General features: G+C 47.6%; 1 protein-coding gene across 1 annotated transcript in view; it reads left to right on the forward strand.

Annotated features, from left to right (window-relative positions):
- LOC121832994 (calcium-activated chloride channel regulator 1-like) overlaps nt 1-16,603 on the forward strand; it is a 340,038-nt gene that overhangs the window by 85,813 nt on the left and 237,622 nt on the right. The gene's annotated exons all lie outside the window — the stretch shown is intronic.

Here is a 16,603-nt window from a genome sequence, read left to right on the forward strand (position 1 = left end):
AAGAGCAACCCATAGAGCCTCGCGTAACTCGGCAAACACGCGACCGACAAACCGGCCGACGGGTCGTACGACGCATCGGAAAGGATCACTTGTCGTCGCTATGCGGAGAGTACGTCGTCTGCTTCTTGCACAGGAGTTGCGGCGACGTCAGAACGACGCCGAGCTCTCATTGGCCTTGGAAAGGATAGTGGGTAGTTTTCAATGCTAGATGCCCTGAGGTCGGCCCACAATATATTTGTTCGAACAGCCAAGAAGATATCGGCGTTCTGACTTCCTCGCGACCCCTGTACAAGAAGCAGACGAACTTGCGCTCCTCATTGGTCGGCTTCTGGTGGGTTTCGGCCGTCTCTCCGACGCGCGCCATATGCGGCCCGTCAAACGTTTCGCCGTCCATCGAAGTCTCTCTCTTCAGGGCTGTGCTGCGTGGTTGAACTCGCTCCTTTCGATGATAGAAAGTGCACACATTTCGTGAAAAAAAAAAAATTCCAAACCAACAGAAAACATAATCTAAAGCTTGTTTTATCAAATAAAATGGGAGATGTTGCTACCAAAGACGATCTCGCGACCAACAGACACGCCATTAAATTCTTGTTTCCGATCACCGGTCTCGGATTTGGAGCGACTGCGTCTACCATTTTAGTGTATTGGCGATTTCATACTGCTGGATGTGGCCCGTGTCAACCCAGTTCTGGTAAAAAAAAAAAAAAAAAAAAATCTGAAAGTTGTCCGGTTTTTCGGTCAATCATGGCGTTTCAAAATAACCTACCGTAAAATCCCGAGAATATACGCCCCCTACCCCCGAAAAATAGCTCACCCCTATTTTTGGCACGACTCCCTACTTTTTTTTAACACCGAAGTATAGCCCATTTTTAGTAGTTGCAGGGCGCTGGCTAATGGTGACGTCGGCAAAAGCAATGTTACCTAATTACGGTGTGGGATAAGCGAACATAGCTCCCTGCGAAGGCCAGCCACCTTTGGTTCATCGCCCCCTTCCTTCGATCGCAAGTTTCGAACGTTACACAATCTAAAACTAGCATTTTTTCAACTTTTTTGATTTTATGGCACACCGAAAGTTGGTTTACCCATTATTTTCCTCCGTTTTGCTATCAATTTTCGGTGGGCTATCTCTCGGGATATTACGGTGGCTGTAAAATGTCAGGCATTGATTTCTGTGAGTGTCGGATGAATTGATTCCCTCCCGCGATTTGCCCAGCTGGATCCGACCTTGCAGGTATTGAGAGAGGAAGAAAGAAAGAGAGAGAAAAAGACGCTTAGATAAAAATAAAGGCGAATGACTCGAATACGCTTACAGAAAATGCAACGCAAAGCTCGACGCACCTGGTACCTGCCATGCGTCCGAATCTTGTTTAGGCGATCGCGGTACAAGTTTGTCCGTAAGGACTATAGCAGCCAATAAGCCGCCCGACGCAGCCGTATAAAAAATGAATATTTTATAGCGGTATTTCCTCAATATCTCTTCCAGTTTGATCTTTCAGGCCAACTGTACCACGCCCGACGAGAGAAGGAAAAAAGGGTTTACGATAGGTGGTTTTTGTTTGGTGTGCATAATGTATACCCAGAGTCTCCGAAATGATTCGATAGCGCTTTGGTTTCACTCCGCGTCCATTATTTCTGTCGATTTCTGTCGCGGTCATGGGACAACCACCCGCCATCGACGTGTGTGGCGAGCTCGAGCGATGCGGCCACGGCCGGGACCGTGTTTACTTCGTCGCTTCTTATCTCACGCTGCGTGCGTTGCACCTGAACTTCGCAACGATTAGTGAAACGGTCGCCGAGTTTTCTTTTCAGTTCACTTGGCAACGTTATCTGAACGCTGCGGCCACCTGTTGATTTGGTGAATCGAACTGTCGAGTGGAGATCGATCTACTTAGTTCCCGCATTTAAACTGAATGATAACGCTTCGGAAGGTTGATTATATTATAATATCGTACTACGTCTCTCTAATTGTATCATATCTCTGCATATTTTATATTTACAGGTGCTTTATGCCTCTCCTATGTCTTGTGACATCTTGCACCTGCCTCGGGTTTCAACGAAAATATCTGTTACATGGAGAAAAAAAAAAGGAAAGGAGTTCTGATTGTTATCTTGTTAACTTTCTTTTTCAATCTGAATGTATAATGTTATGGAATAAAAAAAAACAGTAGATATTGTGGTAGTATTTACCTGATTGTACCGGTCGTACCGGGTAACAAGCAACACTACGTGTAGAACGTTTTGAGATCCCCAGGGCGCTGTGTCCTCTTCTTCCTCTTTTGTCCCCCTACTTGCCCCGTTTATTCGGACTTACAAAACAATATTATTACATCTCTTTTTCCTACGCAAAAGTCATTTGCCAAATCTTTTTGGTTTTCTTATGGTCCGTCCGGACCGGGTCTTTGGGATGTTTTCTTCTGTAGGAGGAAAACTGAATTCTGGTGTGCTTGCTTCAGGATGTGTTTGGTCGGTTGGTTTGGGTTTGGTTGGAACCAGGGTAATGTGTATTCCGGCGGAGATATCCTGACCTTGTCCTGATAGTGTCGGATCGAGGTTCTGGTCTCTTGCCCGTAATTGTTCCAGTTGCTTTGCTGTCTCTTACCCATACCTCGCTGCCGATATCTAACTCCTGTTTTCGGCACACTCCGTGTCTCTTGTCGTAGTTTTCCGCTTGCTTATTTTTTTCTTCTCGATCATTCTTCCGGAACTCCTCATGGTTGGGCAGTCTTGGCAAGAGTGTAGAAGCCAATACTGGCAGTGTGGTTCGCAACTGCCTTCCCATCAGAAGCTGTGCCGGACTGTATCCAGAAGGTCCTGGTGTTGTTCTGTAGACCAGTAATCCGAGCTCGGGATCTTCAGACTTCTTGATGATGTCTTTGGCTATCTTGACCATTCTTTCAGCTTCCCCGTTACTTTGCGGATAACGTGGACTGCTTGTAACGTGCTCGATCTTGTAATCCTTACAGAAGCCTTCGAATGGCTTGGAGCTGAATTGTGGACCGTTGTCTGACCGCAGAACCTCAGGTATTCCGTGACGTGAAAGTAGAGCCTTGAGATGTGATATGACTGCTTCTGAAGTGGTTTGTCTCAGTCTGGTTATTTCCACGTACCTCGAGTAGTAGTCTACGACGAGCAAATATTGGGCTCCTTTCAACTCGAACAAATCAGTCCCAACTCGTTGCCATGGTCTCTCTGGTAGCTCAGACGCGATCATCGGCTGTGTTTTTGGTACCCGCTCGTGTGCGCAGCTGAGACAGTTTGTGACAACATCAGCCATCTGAGAGCTTAGTCCTGGCCACCAAACTGACATCTTGGCTCGTTGCCGGCATCTCGAGATACCCTGATGGCCATCGTGCAGTCGGTGCAAGACTTGCTTCCTCATTTGACTTGGTATCACAAGGCGGTTGCCTCTCACGAGTAGGTTTTCTTGTACCGTGAGGTTGTGTCTTTCTTGGAAATATGGGGTGATCTCGATTGGCACTTGCTGCTTGCTAGTTGGCCACCCTTTTTCACAGTACTCCCTCACTTTAGTACAGACGGGGTCGTCCTCTTGCATCTTCTTTACCTCGATCAGGTACTCCCGGGATGCAGGGACTGACTGAAGGACGACTTGCACAAAAGCCTAGGTTTCTTCTTCCATATTGTCTGGAGGTTCAACAGGTGACCTTGACAGGGCATCGGCCGTCCAGAGTTCCTTTCCAGGCACGTGTGAGATTGTGTAGCAGAATCTCATCAGCCGCAGTTTGAATCGCTGAACTCTGGCTGGAATCGCATCCAGTTCTTTGGACCCAAGAAGAGGGACGAGTGGACGATGATCTGTTTGGATGTGAAACTGCGTTCCTAGCAGGAACTTCTCGAATCGTTCACATGCCCATGTCACGGCGTACGCTTCTTTCTCAATCTGTGCGTATTTTGTTTCTGTGGTACTCAGTCCTTTCGAAGCGAAGGCTACTGGTCGAATGTTTCCGTTCTTGTCCTTTTGTAGTAGCACTGCCCCCAAACCGTAAGACGAAGCATCTGCTGAAACAATAATTTCTTGTTGCGGATCATACAGTGTTAGGGCTGTTGCCTCCTGGATGTCCTTCTTCACTGCATTGAATGCTATTTTCTGTGCAGTGTCCCACGTCCACTCGCTTGCCTTCTTGAGAAGGTCACGCAGAGGCTTCAATTTTTCGGAAAGATGGGGGATGAAGCGTCCTACTTGGTTTGCCATTCCGATGAATTGTCTCACCTCGGTCACTGTCGTTGACGCTGGCATATTGGAGATGGCTGTGACCCTTTGTGGGTCTGGCTTGATCCCTTCCTGGCTGACGATGTGTCCCAAGAACTTTATGGACTTTTGCTTGAACTCGCATTTGTCGTTGAGTCGGACACCTGCTGCTTTCAACCTCTTAAGGACTTCCTCTAGCCCCTCATCATGCTCTTTCTCGTTGGCACCAGTGATTAGGATGTCGTCCATATGGCATAGGACTCCTGGCATTCCTTCCAGGATCTCGTTCATCCTTCGTTGAAAATACTCTGGGGCGGAAGAAATTCCAAACGGAAGTCGTTGAAAACAAAATCTGCCAAAAGGTGTGATAAAGGTGGTCATAGTTTGCGACTCTTCTGCCAACCGAGTTTGCCAAAATCCGGACTTGGCGTCTAGTTTTGTGTATAGTGATGTGCGTGACAACCGTCCCAGTGTTTCTTCGACAGAGGGAAAAACTAGCTTTTCGCGTTCCATGTTCTTGTTGAGGTGCGTCAAATCCACGCAGATCCGTACTTCTCCGTTCGGCTCGGGCACAACAACCATTGCAGAACACCATGGTGTAGGCTCTTCAACTTTCCTTATGATTCGATCTTTCTGCATGCTTGCCAGCTGCTCTTGTACTTTCGTCATCAGTGCCAGGGGGACATGCCGTGATGTGTGGACGGAGACTGGCGTGGCGTCTTTCGAGAGTTTGATTTTGTACTCTCCTGCCATTTCTCCGAGACCTTGGAACAACTCAGGGTATTGTTCATGGTACCTCTTGGCTGTTTGGCCCGAGACTGTGCACAGAAGTTGGATCAGCTCCAATTCGCTGCTGGCTTTTCTTCCCAAAAGAGGCTCTTCCAGGCCGTTCACTACGTAGATCACGTGCTGTATAGACTTATTGTTATGTTGTATTGTCGCTTGAAACTTTCCCAACACTTCGAGTTTCTGCCTGTTCGCACCGTAGAGCTTGGCAGCTGTCTCCTCAAGGGTCACCTTGCTTGGGACAGTGTATGGAGGCATGGCACCGAGGTCTGCACCAGAGTCTATCTTGAACGTAGCAGGCGTTCCGTTGACTCGCAGTTTCACTTTCCACGCACTTCCTTCAGCTGCGTGGATGCTTCCAATCATCCAGTTTGGCGCTTCATTTGGGTCTTGTAGAGTCACCTCTTTTAGGGTGCTCTTGCCCTCATTCCTAAGCTTCTTAAAGCAAACTTATTGCCAGTGACCTTTTTTTCCGCAGTTGCGACAGATTGATCCCGCTGCGGGGCACTTGGACTTTTCGTGTGCACTGTTGCCACATCTTCCACACGTCTGTGTTCTAGCCGCATTATTTTCAGCGTTTTTCGGCATGTATTCTCGCCGCTTTGCGCCTTTCTCTTTTGCTGACATTCTTTTGTGGAGGGCATCCAGCGTCATGTCTTCTGCTTGGGACTCACCTCTGACGACGGCTTGCTGTCGATGCACGGCTTCTTTCTGTCGAGCTCGAGTGTATGCAGCTTCCAGTGTCAGCTTTGGGTCGCTTTGAAGTTTTTCTGAGAGCGAAGAATCTTGCAATCCAACGACAAAATGATCGCGGACGAGTTCTTCTTTCAACGCGCCGTAACCGCAATGTGTTACTAGGCGATGCAGGCTAGTCATGAAGCTCTCAACAGATTCACTCGGCTCTTGTTTCTTCTGGTGGAATTTGGCCCGTTCGTAGATAACGTTTCTCTTGCCGACGAAGTGGCTTTCGAAGAGTTGGGCAACTACTTCGAACTGTCGCTTTTCGGTGTCGGTCAAAGCCGAGGCGGACAAAATGTCTTCCGCGTCCTCACCGAGAAAGTAGATTAATGCGTCTACTTGCGATCCTTCGTCTTCTTTATCAAGTTTCGAAACTCTACGGTACCTGTTAAAACGGGTGATCCACCTTGGCCATTCTTCTGGGCGCTTGAAATCAAAGGCTGGCGGCGCCGTGAAACCCGTTGCTAGCAGTGTTGTTGGGGCCGTTACGTTCTCCGAGTTCGATGAGGCTTCCATTTCCGGAGCACTTCTGACACCATGTGGTAGTATTTACCTGATTGTACCGGTCGTACCGGGTAACAAGCAACACTACGTGTAGAACGTTTTGAGATCCCCAGGGCGCTGTGTCCTCTTCTTCCTCTTTTGTCCCCCTACTTGCCCCGTTTATTCGGACTTACAAAACAATATTATTACAGATATCATGTACTTACAAAAACGACAAAGCACCTTGCTTTTTATTTTCTTATTAGAGAGTTTATATTTCTTATTGCATTTCTAAGTCGAGACTAGGTGTTAAAATCTTGAGTTGGCTGAGAAATGTGAAGAAAATTAAAAAAAAAACCTCCACCCCCAAACAAGAAAAAAAAAAAAAAAAATCTCGGCGTTTGCAAAGTATATTTACATTCTCTATAAAGTTATATTATAGAAATTGTGCGAACCTGTTGAAAATATACATCGTTCCCTGCCTTCCAGAATCGCTGAATAATAATAATAAAAAAAAGCTTAGCATGAAAACCAATTTCAGGAAAACAGTTTTACTCTTATTTGGCGCTGCAAAGGATTTCAATTACGGTGACGGCTCTTCATCAAAAGGCGCATTCACTTTGCGGCTTGTTGAGGCAGCGACTTCTCAACGTCTTGTCGCACTTTACCTTCTCTCAATATCTTTCTATGCATTTTTTTTCTTTTATTCCCTCCTTTCTCCACGATTCTTTTGTTTATAAGACGACGAAGCACTTCCGTCGCCGAGGAACACATTTATCGTCTTCTGGCGGCGCGCGCGCGTAGGACCGTCGAACGCCTGCAAATCTCTTTTCAGCACCCGAAAGCCCAAGTATTCATGCCCGAGTTTGGCTGGCCCGCACTCCGAGCACTCACGCGCTCTCGCTTCGCTTATTTGCATAAACGCCTCCACCAGACCGGCTAATTACAGGGGCCTCATATATATTATTATTACTACTATAATTATTATTATTCTCGTCCTCATTGTTCCAAGTAGGTTCCGAACGGGCGCGCAGTTTTTCGAGAAGGTCCTTCCGCGCTGGGGGAACGCGCTCGCAGGAAAGGACGCCCTAGATGTAGCCCAGAGTTTCCTCCTCAACCCTTTGGCTTTGAACCGGGGCCTGCGGCTCATTATAATTTGGCCAGTAATGAGCTTGTTAGTCGGACGCCGAGGAGTCCTTTTGTGTTCGGGCTGGAACCGCGGCAGACGCCTTTTTGGGGCCGGGCTAAAATCCTGCAAGAAAAAAAGAAAACAAGAAGTGGAAGCGTTCTTGTTGCAAGTTTTCCGAAAAATCCTCGGCTCGGCGTCTTTGAAAGCGTTTGGAAACCTCGTGTACCTGTGCGAAGCACACGTCGGGGTCGTTTCTCAAAGAAGCGCTATAGTTCGAGCTTACACGTTTCTTGTTAAATGGGACGAAAAAGTAATGTCGCGATACGAATGTGGGCGAGTTCGGTGTTGGTGTTTCGTGTTTATAGTACACTGAGCAAAAAAGTGTGTGTTCGTTGTCCAAGAAAAATAGTGCCAGTTTTCTTTTTTTTTTTTTAATGTTGTGTATAGACTGCATATCGTTCGAATGTTTACAAGTTCCCAGCCCGGAGTAGAATAATGTTGTGTGCATGTTTATAAAGCTGGAAGAGTGTCAGCCTCTATGGGCGTCTGGTGCCTCAGCTGTATAGACGAGCAATCTAGCCAGTGCAGTACAACCGCTAGCCGTGGGGTCTTTAACGTGCATCACGCAGTAGTGATACACGACCGCACGCCGGTACGATGCTCATCGAGATCCAAACTGACAATGGTGGCGATCGAACCCAGGATGCCTGGGTTCCGCAGCCTTAGCTTTCACTCCACGTGCTCCGACCTGGTGTGCGCTAGCTCCCTCTGCCGCCAATTTCTCCAGTCCGGAGTTCAATCTCTCTAACTAAGCACGTTCGAGTTCGTCGCTTATAGAAAGAGAGCGAAGCATACTTCATGCGCGCGAAGGTGCCACAGCATTTCCAGAGCGAGTGTCTTCCATCTCGCGTCTCATTTACGCGAGAGTCTGCAAAAGAAGCGCAACATAAAACCACAAACTTTTACACCAAGTATGAAACGGAGTCACTGACAAGATGAGAACGACAGGGAGGAGCCTCCAGCACGATCTTGTCACCTTCGACAGTGCTTGGGCGTCTCGTGCACCTGGAGCGCGCGCACGCGGCCAAAGCACAGCGGAAGGCGTGGAGCGCGTTCTGAAGGCCGGGCGCTCGAAAAGCGCACCTTGCCGTTCTCGTTTTGTCAGTGGCAACAGTGAACGCCTGGTAGTCTGCTCGTTTATTCTTTCGTAGCGCCCAGGGATGGGGAACGACGATGCTTCTTAGGGGAACGCTGCAACTTGCGAGCAGGACAATAACCAAAAGCACGCGGACAAAAAAAATATATATATAAGAAGGAAACGGGAAGCGCGCAGGGGTCTACGGTCTATGTCGCTTTAGGGCCGATTCGCGCACACACATCGCAGTGCAGAATCGAAGACCCGCGCGAACGCAGCGCTGACTTGAAAGTAACCGCGCACTCGTGCAGCGCTGCATCGCCGTCGTGTCACTTATATAACGCGAAGTTGGCTTTGGATCAGCAAGGTCAGTGCAATTTTCAGCACTGGTAGCGATGTGGTGTACACACCAAATTGCGGCCCTGACGTCAGGCAGTTTCAGTGGCGCCGCCATTGGCCCGGCCGGCGCATGTGGGATCGCTTCACGTGAATGTGGTTTCTGGGCACGCGCGCAGTGCCAACACATCGTGTGGGAACTGAGCTTTTGCCCGCACCACGCGTGGGCTTTCTTGTAAACGGCGCCTTGGCCTATTCGTGAACAGACCTATAACCTGTTGCAAGCAGCTTATGTTCAGCAGTAGATGTTCCGCCTCCAGTGCGAGTTTTCTACCTTTCGTAACACTTCGGCGAACGCGAAGCCAAGCGCGCCAAAAGGCGACGAGCGCGTGAGGGAGGCGGATAGCCTATTTACGAACAGCAGGGAATAGAAGGCTTCCCTCGCGTGCGTATCACCAACTGACATGTAGCTGGATAGCAGAAACGTCTTCCTCGACTCTAAACGAAAGCAGCTTTTTCTCCTCCTGCCCGATGTTTCGCGGCATGAATGTGACGTCACACGACCGCGCCCGTCGCCATGGCAACCAAGTAGTAGTGTTGCCGTTCCTCTTTAGTTGACAAGTTTCGGTTTCGCCGTAATCCCCGCTTCCCTCCCTCCCCCGAAGCAAAACTTTGTACATACCAAGATTGAATAAAACTTTCTCAAGAGTTCAGGGATGCTGACATAATTTAGAACTGCCGTAACCGCGATGTAATAATAATCAATCAATCAATCAATCAATCAATTAATGTTTATTAAAGTGTCCAGGAACAACCAATCGGTCTTAGTGCTGGCACTCTAAAAAAATGAGCAAAAACACACACATACAAACACGCATACACACGAGTGCAGAAGGAGAACGTAGTTGTCCAGTCTGAGAATAGAAATATAACAAGTATGAAAGACACTCAGATTAACAAGAGAAATCAAAAGCACAAAACAGAGACATCACCAGGTGTGCGAGCAAAAAGCAAATAATACATCAGCGCTTCAACTGATCAGCCCTTTTCCTGCGAGAGGAAGATTTGAACAGCATTTCCGAACTTGCTCCCGCATGAGTTAAAAATATCAATTGTGTCAGAGTAGCGATTATAACACTCCGCCGATCTTTGGATCGGGTTTAAGTTGCTAAAATGTCGAGCTATATAAAAAGATGATTGGAGCCGTGTAGGCACACGTGGAACTCTGAGGCTCACTTCGGGCAGAAGGCTGGGAGAGTTAATCGAGCCGTGCAGGGTCTTAAACAAAAACAACAAATCTGCCTTCACCCGACGCTGCTGGAGGCTCAACAAGTTGACAAGTTGCGAGTTACACACACCGTTCAGACAAGGATCACCATTCTCAAGGTAACGATATTTAAAGATAGAAATAAATTTGTTTTGGACTCGCTTGACAGATGAACTGTTAGTTTTGGAAATGCCGTTCACTCTCAAGAAAAAAGGGTGCCAAAAGGTGTATCGTTACACTCTTTGTCTCATATAATACACCCCCAAACTTCAATTCGACGTACTGCGCCCTACAGTCGAACAGACGGCCCTAAATTTTGCGAGGGGCTTGATAACAGTGTGGTACAACTTATTAAAATAGCTAATGTACGTTTCATTGACTGCAGAAAAAATAATCGGTTTTGTTGGCCGTACTGTAAAAACTCGGTGTTTTCTTTATGTGGTGTTTGATACGTACTTTAGCTATTGAAAATGTTGTACCACACGGCTATCAAGCCCATCGTAAAATTTCGGGCCGTCTGTTTGACTGTAGGGCGCAGTACGTCGAATTGAAGTTTGGGGGTGCATTATATGGGACAAAGGGTGTAACGATACACCTTTTGACACCCTTTTTTCTTGAGAGTGTTCCAAACAACCGAGGCGTACTCTAGCTGGGATCTAACTAAGGAACAATACAGCGTAAAAAAAGCGGACCGGCTTTTGAACTCCTTCGCTATGCGAGACACGGCACCTAACGTGCGCAAGGCCGATTGAACCACTTTGATGACGTGAGTGTCAAATCTCAGGGTTGAATCAAAGACAACTCCAAGGTCCCTCAGTTCACTTACACGTGACAGCAGTTCGCCATGATAACTATATGGAAAGAATATATCATGGGTCTTGCGAGAATGTGTCATTATTTTTGTTTTAGAATGATTCAAACGGAGGTCATTGTCTAAACACCAACGACCGAAGGAATATGCGTCATTCTGAAGCGCGATGCAATCCTCTAAGGTCGATATTTTTTTGTAAAGTTCTATATCATCAGCGTACTGCAGAAATGAAGAATTTAATATAACTCGAGAGACATCATTTACAAAAATATTAAATAGGAGGGGACCCAAGACAGATCCCTGAGGCACTCCAGAGCTTGCCTTGTACAAGGACGAGGTAGTATTGTTGACGCGGACGTAGGCTTGCGTATCAGACAAATAGCTTTTTAACAAATTGTATACCGAACCACATACTCCGTACGAAGAAAGCTTGTATAAGAGGATGTTGTGGTTGACTACGTCGAATGCCTTACTCAGGTCGAAATAAAAAACGTCAAGCTGACCTCTATTACAAACTACTTCAGAGGCAGCAGACATAAAAGATACGAGATTGGTGGATGTCGATCTGCCGGACATGAAACCATGCTGATTAGGAATGACTATACTACGAAACTTGAAGGAAAGAAATTGATGGATTACCATTTCAAAGAGTTTGGAAAAAGAAGAGAGAAGAGAAATCGGTCTGTAATTAAGAACATCACGGTCACCACTATTTCCAGATTTCAGGACCGGAACAACCACTGCCAGTTTCCAGTCGTCAGGGAATATCCCTGACGTCAAGGAGTTATTGAAAATTGTGCACAGTATAGGCGTAAGTAATTCGATATAAGCCTTAACAATTGCAGCGGGTATCCCGTCATGACCTGCAGACAATGTGGGTTTCATTTTCTTAATACATAGCCTAACACATTCCTCATCGACAACCACAGAACCTAATGAGTCGCCAAAAACGTCCGAGTGAGGCAAAATAGATGAGGAGCAGTTATTATTATTAATGTAAACTGACGCAAAGTGATCAGCAAACAACTCAGACATGCCCTTCGCACTGTCGCTATGCTGATTCAAGACGATTTCGGACTCAATATTCTTCCCCAAGCGCGATTTAGCGTACCTCCAAAATTTCTTGGGATTTTTAACAAGATCTGATCCCACCGAGTCAGAATGCGCCTGGCGATCACGGTTTAAAATTTTCTTACATCGCTTTCTGCAAATTTTAAATTCAACTTCCCACTTTGGAAGACCACTTTTCTTAAACCTCCTGTGCAAAAAATCTTTCCGTTTTCAAAGCGTTCTGAGTTAGCGAGAGAACCAGATAGGGAAGCTAGATTTTTTAGACGTTTTAAGAGGGATATATATGTCCATGGCCTCCTGAACAAGAGTTGTGAGGAGATATACGGTGTCGTTGATATCTGACGACTCCAAGATAGAAGCCCAGTCAACACCCGAAAGATAGTGATACATTCCAGTGTAGTCCCCCGCTGAATACTTATATGATGTGTGTGGGGAAGGACCATTAGAGGGACTGAGGACCGGAGGATCAAAAACAGAAAGAACTACATCAAGAGCAGGGTGATAGATAGATAGATAGATAGATAGATGATAGATAGATGATAGATAATAATAACAATAATAATAATAATAATTTAAGATAAAATGCCCTAGAATTACCTTTTAGGCTAAACGTTAAAACGCACGTGCTAAAAAAAATTGAAAATCGAACTAGAATTGAGACATCCAAAAATTTCGTCACAGCTGGAATTGCATTTTTGGTACCGGGAGCGCCTACATATTTTTATTCTCGAAACAAAAGGGGAAACTGATTTTTCGAAATGAAATGTTAGTTGTTTCGGCTTTTATTTCGAAAATGAAAAAAATACCACATCTCCACATGGTGAATGATGTTGATTGGGGCGAAGCTCGGGTGGTGCTGATGATATTGATTTTGGTCATAGGTAGTGCTGATGGTGCCGTTTTCATTCATGTCAGTAGGAGAATGTGTGGTTTTCTTCTTTTTTTAAGAAGACAGATGGGATGGCAACTCAGAACCCCCTACTCTTTTTTTCTTCTTTTTCTTGATACTGATTTTGGTCATAGGTAGTGCTGAAGGTGCCGTTTTCATTCAGAGAGAGAGAAGTGTTGAAAGGAAAGGAAGACTGGAACTTATTAACCACACCGTCGATTGGGGGCAAGCCAGTTCCAGGTTGGGGATGGGGAAAGAGGGGATCAAAAGGAAAGATTAGAAAGGTGAAGAGAAGAGAGAGAAGGCATCTTGGATGAAGTCACAGTTACTTGATTAGGTTTGTCCACTACTCTATATCTATTCACAGCACTGTCAGCACTTTTACAAGCGGTCCAGTAGGCAGGTATCTTCCAGGAATACAAGAAGAGAAGAGAATGTTCTTGCGGCATCACGAACGGAGCCGGGGGGGAAAAGAATGTCTTGCGTAGTAGAGCGGGCAACTCCCGCGATCTGCAGTTTGTCGAAGAAGATTTTTCTCTCGTCTGCGTAATTGGGACAGGCCCAAAAGAGATGGTCCACATCCTCAAGAGTGTCACAAGTAGAGCAGTTTGGGCTCATCGTTGCGTCAATTCGGTGGATGGCAGATGCAGTATAGGCACAGCCTGTGCGAAGCCGGTGTAGTACGGAGGCGCTTGCACGTGGTAGCTTCGTAGGGACGCGTGGGGGTGGTCTCCCGTCAGCGACCCGTGGGTCCGGATGATTCTGGATTATCGCTTGGTGAATTAGCAGCTTGGCTTCATGAATCCTCGGCACCACAATAATGGGAGTACCAAGCTGGTGTGCTGCAGCGGCAAGAAGGTCGGCCGTCTCATTACCCAAAATGCCTACATGTGAGGGCAACCATTGGAATGATATTTCCCAGCCCTTCGCTTGGAGGTTTCTTGCAAGGTGTGCAATGTATCGGGCATATTGAGGGGCATCATCAAGATTACCGAGATGTTGTAGCGCTATTTTTGAGTCGGTCAGGAGCAAAGCTTTCCTGCAGTAAGGAAGTTTCTCCAGGACGTCAAGTCCAAGTCTAAGGGCCACCAGCTCAGCGGTTGTTGATGTGGCGTGGAAGCTGAGCTTTCTGGCATGAGACACATTCAGGTCAGGTATATAAACCGCTGCGGTAGATGACTTGCTGCTACGAAGAACTGAGCCGTCGGTGTATATTCGCATCCATCCTTGGTACAGTGTCTCAATATGATCCTCTGTAGTTGTCCGGGCAACGACCTGTGCTGTGTTGCGTTTGCTTTTGAGCATTGGAACAGTCTCATTTATGTTCAGTGGAGGGGCATATGGTGGCGGTGCCGGGTAGTCGGTGTCCGGGTCACCAATAAAGGCCATAAACTCCGTTGCCAGAGAACCAAGGCAAGAAAGGGGGCGTTGGCGAAGGCGATTCAGAAGAGGAGCAGTTGAGCGACAGACAGTTTGCCTCGCTATGTGTCGGAGTGTTAGTTCTCTACCGTGATTTTCCACTAGGTTTACCCTCGCTTCCACTAGTGTTGGAACGTTTGGTGAATATCTGGGTAATCCAAGGCACAGACGAACTGCCACTCTCTGAAAAGTCTCTACTGCTGAACTCTGGGTATTGCCGAGGTTCACCAGTGGCAATGCGTATAGCAACCTTGAAAGAATAAGACCTCTGTAGAGATGCATCATCATTGCCTGTACGGTCCCCCATCTGCTGCCAATGGTCATGCGGATAGCGTTGAGGTGTCGGCGACATCTGATAATGGTTGTCTTGACTGCTGGTCGCCAAGAGACTCGATCATCCAGGAGGAAGCCTAGATAGGAGTATGTTCGAACCCTTGTCACGTTTGTCCCATTGATCGTGTAAGTTCGGTTGATGGAAGACCTGGCCGTTGGGTGGTATTGAAGAGCGGCTGTTTTAGAGGCCGATAACGTAAGACCAAGCCTAGATATCTCGTCAACTATAGCGTCGAGGCCTAGCTGGAGTGTTCGCTGCATGTTACTGTTGAGCTAGTTGGGGCAGTAGCCCAGAGAGCAACATCGTCGGCGTAAATTGCGATGTTTATGACTGGAGAGGGGTTGTTCAAGGGCTGCAGAGCCTCCGGCAGAGCTGCCATTGCTGCATTGAACAAAAATGGGCTAATGACGCTGCCCTGAGGAACACCCTGGGCTACTTGCCGTTGTGAACTGCGCACACCTTCTAAGCGAACGCACATTGTACGCCCTGTCAGGAATGCACGAACGAATGCGAGTGCTCGGCCGGTAACACCAAGTCTGATTAGCTGAGCTAGAATGGTTTCGTGTGGGATAGAGTCAAAGGCCTTTTTGATATCAAGGAATATTGCCGAGGTTGCTTGGCGAGTTGCCTTTGATTGTTCCATGTCTGACACTAGGTCACCAATCGCGTCTGTTGTGCACCGCCGTTTTCGGAAGCCTGATAATTGATGAGGTAGAGCGCCAGATGTCTCAAGCTGCCAGTCAAGGCGTCTTAGGACCATCCGCTCCAGAACCTTGCCGAGACAGCAGGTGAGGGAGATAGGCCTGTAGGAGCTGATGTCACCGGTTGGCTTCCCTGGTTTATGAACGGGAACTACTTCAGATGTGAGCCATGCGCGTGGCAGAACTGCCGAGCGCCAGATGTCATTGAGATATTCCAAAAGGCCCGGAAGGGCCGTTGCATCTAAATTGCGCAAGGCCTGAAAGGTGATCCCATCTGGCCCTGGAGCGGTGCGTTTGCGAGCAGAGCGGCGAAGAGCATGTTGGAGTTCCTTCAGCGTAAAGTCCACGTCGTTCGCGGTCAATGTTGTTGGTAAAGTGATAGTAGTGGTGCTATGCGCGGTATAGCCTTGGGGTGAGACAGGGACAGAGGTGAATTCATCGGCAAGGAATTCTACTGCTTGAGCCACAGTGATGTTCTGGGCGATGACAAGACCAAGAACGGGTGACCGTGGAACAGCGTGCCCGGCAAGGGCACGGGCCATGCGCCACGCTTGTTTTCCTCCACCAGGGGAGTGAAGCGACTCGCAACGCTGCCGCCATTGTCTCCTTTGTAATCGTTTGGTGTGCTTCCGGAATGCTCTGTCTATCTTTCGATATCGCTGAATGTCCTCTTGCTTTGATGTTTTAAGTGCTCGGCGCTGTGCCTGGCGTCGCGAGGCACGTAACTTGAGGTACTTTAGGTCAGGGTTTGGCCGATATATGGGAATGATCACGGTTCTGGTCGCTTTGGATAACGCATTGGAGATGGCTGTGGTGTAATCCAAATTGCCTAGAGACATTATTTCGGCAAACAACACGCGGTAAGCATCCCAGTTAGTCACTTTGCAAGTCTTGTGCGTGGTGGGGCCTCCTTCTAGTGAAGTAATTTTGATTGGTAGGTGGTCACTGCCCCAGCTATCAGGTTCCGCTGACCACAAGGCTCGTACTGGGGACGTAGTGAAGCTAAGGTCTAGTGCACTTCCCTCCACGCCAGGTCGTACGAAGGTGGCCACTCCGTCGTTCAAGCATTGAAGACCAAGGGCAGTTGCGGCATCCTCAAGCAGTCGCCCGCGAGGTGTTGTTTTCTTATCCCCCCAGGTCTCGTTGTGGGCGTTAAAATCCCCAAGAAACAGGGTGGCTGGTGCGCATCGTGAGAGAATTGCACGCAATGAGGAGGGGTCCCACTGAACGTTAGGTCTAATGTAGACTGAGATGACAGTGACGTCTGAGTTCCCTTTTTTGATTGTGACAGCGACAT

The sequence above is a fragment of the Ixodes scapularis genome, unplaced genomic scaffold (assembly GCF_016920785.2).
Source record: "Ixodes scapularis isolate PalLabHiFi unplaced genomic scaffold, ASM1692078v2 PGA_scaffold2__306_contigs__length_199485367, whole genome shotgun sequence".
Classification (NCBI taxonomy): Eukaryota; Metazoa; Arthropoda; class Arachnida; order Ixodida; family Ixodidae; genus Ixodes; species Ixodes scapularis.